The sequence below is a fragment of the Callospermophilus lateralis genome, chromosome 4, assembly GCF_048772815.1.
Source record: "Callospermophilus lateralis isolate mCalLat2 chromosome 4, mCalLat2.hap1, whole genome shotgun sequence".
Classification (NCBI taxonomy): domain Eukaryota; kingdom Metazoa; phylum Chordata; class Mammalia; order Rodentia; family Sciuridae; genus Callospermophilus; species Callospermophilus lateralis.
This window is the reverse complement of record NC_135308.1, coordinates 11,023,763-11,033,417: the sequence shown is the minus strand read 5'-3', so window position 1 is coordinate 11,033,417 and position 9,655 is coordinate 11,023,763. Positions and strand designations below refer to the sequence as shown.

At 50.2% G+C, this 9,655-nt stretch overlaps 1 long non-coding RNA gene across 1 annotated transcript; it reads left to right on the top strand.

Moving 5' to 3' along the window:
- Window positions 1–2,986: 2,986 nt before the first annotated feature.
- Window positions 2,987–8,284, top strand: LOC143396425 (uncharacterized). Its single transcript, XR_013091102.1, has 3 exons — window positions 2,987–3,101; window positions 4,353–4,479; window positions 5,246–8,284. It is a non-coding gene; the product is annotated as an uncharacterized LOC143396425 (long non-coding RNA).
- Window positions 8,285–9,655: the final 1,371 nt, after the last annotated feature.

Sequence of the window (9,655 nt, the reverse complement as noted above, 5' to 3'; positions counted from 1 at the left end):
GTGGGGCATCAAATCAGGCAGCTTAGACGGGGTGAGGGCGCCGTGCTCCAGCGTTTCAGGTAGGTCGAGAAAGGGCAAGGCTGGCAGAAATTTCATGAAGGGTGTGTGTGGCCTTGTTTTCAGGAAGTCTGATGGCCCACAAGGAGAGACCGTGTGGGACCGAAAGTGTGTGTTTGAGGCATGCTTTAAGGTTGAAGAACGGTCCTTAGAGGGCTGGGAGAGTGAGCTTGCTCAGAAGTTGAAGGTATGGGAGGTGAGTGGAGGGGAGAGACCTCAGACACAACAGGGAGGTCAGACTAAGGATCCCTGCTACTTGTTATCATGTAAACAGGGCTCTTATCTTCAGCCCCTCGCCTGGGGAAGGTGGAGCCAACCTAGTTTGAAAGAGGGACAAGCTGAGGCTAAGAAGAATGCCTGAAAACACACTGGTATTTTTTTTTTTGCACACTCACCCCCTGATTTAAATTATCCTCCACAATGACCCTGTGAGGTCGGTGGAACTGGTGGTGGTCTCCTCATTCTGCTGCTGGGCAGACAGAGCCTTGGGGAGATTGAGTGACTTCCATGATGCCACGTAGCTGAGGCCTCCTCCTTGGCCACGCCACAGCCTCCTGCTCTCGTGGTGGACAGGGCTGTGGCTGCTCATCTGTGCTCCCCGTCTCCCCTCCTTGAAACACGTGGGCTGGGGCGGCCTTCCCGTTGGACAAGGCTTGGCCACCTGACTTGCTTTACACAGTGAGCTGACCTGCACTTCTCCACGTTGTCCTCTCTCCTGTCACCCGGGCGATCTTGGAAGAGAGACAGCCACCAGATGGAAGCTGCCGGAATGTTGAGTTGACGTGGGAGGGTGGCTGCTTGGAAAGCCGCCTGAGCCTGGAGCAGGGTTTGAGAGACTGGGGAATGAACTCGAGAGCCGCCGATTACAGGATTGTCGCCGCAGCAAAGTCCAGTCTGTATGGTCAGAGACCCGCAAAATCTTCCTAAAGAATAAAATAAAATCTCCCTGTCTCAGAGACAGCCCTACCCAGAATCTTCCCAGAATAATTAGGAAAGAAACATCACTAAGTCCCTCTGGTAGTTAAAATGCCATCAGGACTTTTTTTAAGGCTGTGTTGGATGGTGAGCTTTCATTACGAGGTTCAGTTGTGGGCTTGAGGAGAAATTGTTTTTACAGATGTTCAGGGTGTGTTAGGAGGAAATGGCCTTTTGCAGGGGTTCAGGTTGATGGGGCCTCTGGGGACCCCCCTCTGACTACACGCACAGAGGAAGTAGGGAGGGGTCTGAGGAGGCACAAAAGGACACAGTGGAGTTGCAGGAAGACCATGAAGGGGGGCAGCTGAGGCAACGTATCTTAACAAGATTTGGAGTCCCAGAGACTCGGGTTCGAGTCCTGGCTCTGCTGCTCAGTCACGGAATCATTTCATTTCTCTGGGTCTCAGCGTAGTGCTCTAGGAAGTGGGAGTGATGGCACTTGCCTTAGAGGTTTGTGGTGAATTTACCTGGATTCCATAAGTCACAGCCGTGGTCATGGTCATGTTAATGCCTCCCAATGGGGACCTGGTGGTCCCGATCTTTACTCTTCCTCCTGGGGCTTCTTGGGTTCAGGGAAGGCGCTTGCTGCCTGTTCTTGTGAGATGCATGTGCTGAAGCCTCAGCCAGTGGATGGCATCTGGAGATGAGGCCTCTGGGAGATGATTAGCTGAGATCGGGAGGTGGGGCCCTCCTGAGGGGATCCGGGACCTTGGGAAGTGCAGTTTGGGGCTGAAGGTGACTTTCTTTTAGAAGTCACATTGGAGTCTTCACAGCTGAAACAGACAGGGTGAGGCTGGTGAGAGGAGAATGGATGGCTGACTGCTTAGAGCTGGTTTCAGGTGCGGTTCACCTGGGGAGACGAGTCCTTCTGCACTGCCCGGCCCGGCTGGCCAGTAATATTGACGAGGATCAAGGCCAGTATTATACAAAAGTCAGTGGGTAGGGCATTCCGGCTGACGTAGCTCTTAGGAACCCCAGCAAAACACCGGGCATTGGCATTGGGACCTACCTGAGAGGCCAAGGGAGCCCCCGATACATTGAGGGAGCAATTGTCTGGGGGGGCTTCCTTTATAGAACCCCCATTGTGTACCCGGTCACTTTGAGATATTTTTCCTCCCGCTTGGCAGTTTGTCCAGTTCTAAAATAAGACACCAGAAGGTTTTCCTCAGTCTGATTTCCCAAACTTTAATTATTCCTGTCCGATTTTATTTTTTTTACCTGGCTCGTGATCTCTATAAAATACCTACCCTGTTATTTACTTCATAATTCTTTAAAATCGACTCATTTTGTTAGCACCTACTTTAGTTTAAATCTAAGCAGTGAATACCCACAAAATCAGCGTTTGCGTGTCCTTTCTCCCACACAGTACAATAAGTCGGTGACTTACACATTGTGAAGGATGTTCTTCTATGAGTTGCCTTAAGTCACCATGTGTAAACGCAAGTCACCCTTGGGTCCCCTTTCAGGATGCTCTGGGAAGAAAGGGGCGCCCTCCAAATGCAGTGGGGACTCGGGACTCGGCACAGGCAGGGATCTGGAGCTCCAGCCTTATGGGTGGCCTCCATCTTGGTTTGGGCTCCGTCTCAGCAGGGCCATCTGCTCTGAATGAGCAGCCTTTTGTGAAAAGCTGTGGGGGGATCAGCCTGGCTGATTGGCTGGAGCTGTGCCCAGAATGCCCAGATGTACATTTGCCCCAAAAGACGGGGCACAGCTGGGGTTCACGGTCTCCCCGGAGGTCTGGTTTTCCTGGTGCAGCCCAACCCTGCCTCCCACTCTCCCGCAGTGCGGTAGGAGAGGGCCCAGAGCGGCCCTGAGAGCTCCCTCACCGCCGGCAGCCTGCCATTTGCTGCCACTGGGGACATGAGATTGCTTCCATGGAAACAGAACCAGGGATTGTATTTCCAGAAACGTCTCAATCTAATTTGTGTGGAGCTGGGTTGTGTGTGTGGGTGTCTGTGTGCTCCTGTGTGGTGTGTTTCTGTCACAGAAGGTGGGGGGTGAGAAGCGGGAAGAGAGAATTTGCATAGAACCCCCATTTCCCTCGATTCCCAGGGACTCGATTATTTCAGGTGAGTGTTGGGCATCACGGAGACCGAATCCTATTAGGGGGCTGGGTAAGGAAGTAGTCACCATTGTGTTTGGTCACGGTGATCAGAGATATTTGAATTCTGCCTTGATCTTGCCAATTCTCATTCTTATAGGAGGTATGTGCATAGGGAGGTAAAGAAAGGCAGAGGCAGAGTATTTCTGCTTAAGATTGCCTCCAAACCCTAATGAAGGACTCCAGTACTTAAGGAGTCTCCCTTTTCTCTATTTTAGTCAGGGCAGTGTAGCCTTCCAAAAAAAAAAAAAAAAGTGATGTGAACTGTTTTTTGTTTTTGTTTTTTTTCAATTTCCACATATGAGTCTTGGATTTAAAATCTGCAAAGGATCAACTGGACTCCCAGCAAAAAGAGCCAAAGAGGCAGAGAGTTAGGTGCTTCTGTGTTGGGAATGAACCACCTGGTCTGTGCTGTCCTCCGGGTATTTCTGACCCACGACAGAGAGAAAGAGAGAGAGAGAGAGAGAGAGAGAGAGAGAGAGAGAGAGAGAGAGAGAGAGAGAGACAGACAGTCCAGTGGGCAGCTCAGGGACTCCACTACCCTGGCCTAGAGGAGGGGAGTGAGAGAAGAAACTGAATGGACCTTGAACCTGGGACCCCTCCCTGCACTGCTGCAGGAGGTTAAGGTACAACATTTGTGTGTCTGGTGACCTTTAGTTCCATTAGTGGCTCCACCCAGTAGGACAGTAGTCCAGTAGAGTGTTCTGGAATTGAAACAATCCAGACTGGGATTTCTCCTCCTTGAAGATGCAATGTCTTGGTTCCTCAGGAGAAGAGAGGTCTCAGCCAGCCTCCTTCCCACCCAACTCAGGAGAGAGAGATGCAGAACCTTTGCCCTAGAGCGAATGACGCCTGCCTACTCTCCTTCTTCTTTCTTATTATGACAATGACTTTGGGTTTGACCAGCTCGTAAAGGTTAGTCACGGTGCCTCTGTGTTGCCTCGGGTACTAAAATGTAACCCCAGCTGACTGGGAGGACATGCCTGGGACTTTTCCTGGAGCCCTTGTTCTACATTTAGGAGAACTGTAAACGCCCACAACCTAAAGTACAGTGGGGTGAGAGTCTTGTCTACAGTAACCTGTCACCTAGCAAGACTGGAGCCTGGTCCTCTGCAGAGAGCAGGTCTCTCGGCAATGAACCAAGCCAGTGGAGAGCCTTGGGTGCTTGGCAAACGGTTGTTGAATGACGGCCTAGTTATATTTCCTTATTGCATCCTAGGGTTAGAGTTCCTTTCAGAATCAGAAAGATTTGGACCTTGTCACAGTGCCAACCCTTTTTCATTCTGGATTATCACCATATCCTCAAAGAGAAACGCATCACCAGTGGCCCTGACACCGCCTAACAGGTCCAGTTTCTCCTTTCTCATCTCCACACTTGGGTTCTGGTTGTCCTCGTCCCTGGGCACGTCCTTCTTCCTCTTCACCCTTCAAGCCGTGCTCTCTCCCCAGCCTCCCCTCAACACTCGCGGGTACTTGACTTCCTGTCCCCGCGAGCTCCCGGCTCATCTCTGGGCATGGAGCTTTGGCTTTCTGCTCTTTCCCTTTGGCACTTAGCACTTGCTGGATCATGTCATCTTTCACTTTGTGAATGTTGCTCTCTAACTAGATTATAAATAGGGGCTCTGTCTGACAGGGTTCTGGATCTTTCTTCATGTTGAAATGAATGATCCACAGAGAGTGGGGCTCAATTCGTATTTTGGAATTAAGAAGTTGACCATGGGTCATTGGTCTTCCCGGGGAAAACAAGGGCCACAGTTAAATCAGTCTCCAAGCAGCATGAGGACCCCAGGGACCCTGGTCCACAGTAGGTCCTGAAGAGACATATTTCTCTTCTCTGTACTCCTGGTCAGGGAGTCCAGCTTTGACTTACAATGACTCATAGATAAATCATTTATTAACTCTGGTGGGAGAAATGATGGTCTTCCCTTCCTTATTTTACTGTGGTTTTGGGGAGGACTCGGAAGACTCGTTTGGTTTCGTGATCTCTGTACATTGCATTTCCTGTCTTTTCAGCACTACGGTTCTTTCGACTCCGTTTTCACCTCCCCGCCCCCCAGTGTTACATGGCATGCGTTTACTTCTAAAATTAAACACACTTCCATTTTGTTTCAGGAATTTCAGCATATCCCCACGCGTCTCCGGGGACCCTAGGGATGGCGCTGGGCCCCAGACTCCAGCTATCACCGTGTAACATCATCCATCCTGCCATCCCGGCTCCATGGAGCTGCCTGCTTGTATCATGTCTGCGCTCCCCATTGGCACTGCCCGCCTGGCGCTCACCCAGGCTGGTCTGACACTTGCTGCTGAGGCTGGGGAGGGACCCAGGCAGGCTTCCAATTCTCTCATGAGCTGGGTGCTGCCTGCAGCCAGCACACTGTGAAGCCCTGTTCTAGAGGCTTCAGAGGACCTCAGCTTGGTGGGGTGGGGCACGGAGCCATGGGAAGTGCCTAAGCAAAGAGCTCTGTAGAGAGTAAATCAGCTCCTGGCATCCAGTCCTGCTGATAGAAGCTCTCGATCCTTTCTTTCCCTCTCAAGTACCACTTAAGTCTCTGCTTGCTTCCTGCAGACAATGGCACCGAATGTTCATTTGTTTGCTTGGAGCTGCGGGCTCCCCGCCACTTCCAGAGGCTTGGAGTGCTCAGCTGTCCTCCTTCCAGAGGCCTGCCCCCCTTGGCTTTAGTGTCTTCTGTGCTTAATTGCAAATTATTGATTTGAAGGGAATTAATTTTTAGCTCTTGCCAGATTCAGTTGCTCCTGGGTTGGACTCCTCAGCAGGACACCCTGGGGATCCCAGCTGGGGACCGGGGGGGGGGAGGGACCATGGCTCATCAGTAGCTGTGCTGGGCCGAGGCCACATGTGTCTGCTCACAGGCTGATCATGCTGGGGCTGAGATGGTCTCGCCCAGTGTGCTGTTTCCACAGAGAGGAAACTGAGGCCTGGAGGTGGCCAAAGCGTCAAGCCAGAGTGGAGTGCCCGAGTCCCAGCCGGGCACCGGTATGGCAGCAATTCCTCGACACACGCAGACTTGTTTAATCCTCGCAAGGAAGCCTAAGAGGGAGCGGTTTTGTTCCAGTGTGTGTATGACTGAGTCCTTGGGGTGATGCTGCAGCCCGTGCACCCCCCAGGAGATGATGACGTCGCGGTCCAAGACCACACACTGAGAAGCAGGGTCAGCACAGGGTCCTTGGCTTGGCCAGCACACAGTGATCAGGGGGTTTACCAAGTTACCGATGTTTGGGGGCAATCTCCAGGAATTCTGATGTAATTGTTGTGAAGCACCCTGGACAATGGGAGTTTTAAGACATTCCTAGGAGGCTCTTACCTTCGGCACATCTCTTTCATGAAGGAATACCTTCCAACGGAGCCCGAAATAATATATATATATATTTTTTCCTGAGCACCTATTTTATTTAAATTTTTTTTCCTGAGCACCTATTTAAAATGAAATAAATAATTACTTGCATTGCCTCATTTATGTATCACAAAACCCGTACGAGACAGGCGATGCTCTTAATCCCTAGGAGGGGTTGGTTGATTCCGGTCCCTCATTTTCAATCAGGGTTGGCACCGCTGTGCCCACTCTATTCATGAGGCTTAATGATGGCTTAAAGAGCATCATTCCCTTGTGCCATGTGGGGCCACTGCCAACACAGCCTGGGGAGGAGGTGCTGGGTTCGTTTTGGGATTTGAGAGGTGGGGCTTTTGGAGAGCAAGCAGGGAGAGTTCCAGTGGGAGCCAGATGTCACTGAACAGAGGAAGCCACCATGGAACTCGAAATCGGGAGTTTAGCCCACAAGCTGTAAGGTGGTTTTCTTAATCCGATTCATGGGTCTTAAATTTGCAGTCAAAGATAGAACTTTCCTCCTTTACGACCGAGCTGGGCTTAGCTCTTAAGCTCTCTCTTTTGTCCATAGTAAAAATTTACCTAATTACTTTCAGATAAACGCAATCACTTCCAGATTCTTTTTTCCTCAGTGTCTTTGGTGTAAATACCAACGGATTCAGGCTCCTTTCCCTCCCCTTTTCCTTCTCTTCTAACAGTGAGGCTGGGCGATGGGCAGGCTCACGGACTGGCAGCAGGTGTGCCTGGGCCAAGCTGTGCACCCGCAGCAGGTGGTCCAGCACTCCTGGAGTCTCCCTTCCTGCAGGTGTGCCCCATCATGCCCTCCTCTGTGAGGTTCTGCAAGGCTGCAGCCACTCCAGAGCAGTCCAGACGTCCCTGACACACAGCGCTTCCCTTCAGGAGTTTCCAGGGAACGAGAGTACTGCATGGTCAGTACTGACAGTACTGCATGGTCAGTTCAGAAACTGAACATCAAAGTCTGAACTCCGATACCTGAGCTACAGGTATGCAGAGCTCTCCGGGGATGCAGGCTCCCAGGCAGCCACGCATTCTCGAGGATGAACAGGCCTGGGTGTCGTGAGCTGTGGTGCACCATAAGTTAGGTGTATTAAATTCATTTTCACTTTCCTACTGATGTTGGGTTTCTCGGGACACAACCCCACTGTATAAGTGGAGGAGTGTCCATTCGTAGGTAGCATTCTCTGTGTCCTGGGCTCCATTATAAATGCTCTGTGTCTGAACTTATTTACTTCTAAGAGATGGCTGTTATTATCATTCCCATTTTGCAGATGAGGTCACTGAAGCACAGAGAGGGAAATTAACTTTCTCAAGATCACCTGGTGGAGCTGTAAGCCAACGTGTTGCTCTGACTCCAAGACACACACTCTTACCAAGCTTACTATATATTGAAATCACAGGTGTCCAGGGATATTATTGGATATTATCTTAATACCTTTTGACTCTGATTTTGTTTCGTAAAAACTGTGTAGGCCAATAGAAACTCCCCGCCCCCGCCCCAGGTTCTTATACCAGTAGACTCTAGGTCTGCTCAGACCCACGACCCATGACAGTCTTACCCTGGTTACATCTTCTCTGAGGCTCGGCTCTCTTCTTCACCTCTGTAGCTCTCTAATGCCTGACACCCAGGCTGAGCATCCCTCATGCCAGAGTCTGGAATCTGAAATACTACAACCTGCCAAACTGTTTGAGAGCCAACGCGATGCCACAAGTGGAGAATTCCACAGCTGACCTCACGTGAGAGGGTGCAGTCAAAATGCAGGTGCATTAAAAATATCACACAAAACTACCTTCAGGCTATGTGTGTAGGAATGTATGAGACATAAATGAATTTTGTGCTTAGACTTGAGTCCCATTCCCAAGATATCTCATTACAGACAATATATGCAAATATTCCAAGATTGAAAAAAAAAAAATCCGAGATTCTAAACACTTCTGGTCTAAAGCATTTCAGATAAAGGTTACTCAACCTGCATTACCTGTATTGGAGCTGCACAGCAGACCCTTAGGAACTCGAACAACGCTGAGTTGAAGAGTAGCCTCAAACCAAGTTTTCATAATGGAGGAAGGAGAGCAGGAAGAGCAGGGGAAGGGGAGAGGCCAACTGCACAGGAGCACTCTGGGTTCAAATTCAGGACTTTCCCCAAGCAGGACTCGTGTAAGGCTCAGTAGTGCGGAAGCAGATCCTTGTGGGAGACATTTTCAATCTCAGTTATAGCAATGGCCAGCGCACCCCCAACCAGCCTGCTCGAACCCTTTCAACTTCCCGAAGAGTAAGGGGGCTCTGTACCCACCAAGTTCTGAGCAAGGGCAGGAATTCATTCTACTGGGGTTCTCCGTGTCCCCAGTCCCTCCCTGCCACAATTAACACCTCGGGAGAGAATTTAAAATCAAGTGCTCCTTTTTCAATTACCACTTGGAAAACTGTGTAATAAAACACCACGGCACGCCTGCTTGCTCTTTTTGAAAGTCTAATTAATTCACTTGCGGAGGTTGCGTCTTGCTTGTCTCTGTGTCACTTGCTCATTTAAAAAGGTGCTAAGGCTTGGAATCTGTGGGTTACCACTTGAACGAATCCATTTGCACGTTCCCTGTTTGGAGGCTGACGGGAGAGTGTTACAGGCTGAGATAGTTCGGAAGCCGAGGGACAGCACAAATGTCCCCTGTCCCAAGCTTGCCCGTTGACATGGGGAGCACGGGAGGCCTGGGTCTAGGCTGGGTTTAGCCACTGGAAGGTCATGTGACCTTCAGCAGTCACTGCACCTCAGGGTCCTGAGCCTCAGTTCTTCACCTGTAAAATCTTTCTCCAACTCTAATAGTCAGCCCAATCCATTCATTCCCTAAAAATACTGTTATCTTTAACTAATTGAAACTAACTGGAATCAATGCCTTTGATTTCCATTGAGCTGCTTGACAAAATTTTTGTTGGTGTGGGTTGTTTTGAGGATGCTGGGCAGTGAACCAAAGGCCCCGTGCATGCTAAGCATGAGATTTGCCACTGAACCTTACCCTGGGCGGGTGACAAACTTTGCGAAGGAACATATTCTAAGGATATTCCCATCTTCCAAATGACAATGTCCAGACGGCACTAGAATTCTAGGTTCTTACTAGTCTCTCATGGTCCAAGGGGGGTGTTTCAGACCCTCTACTGGGACTAGCA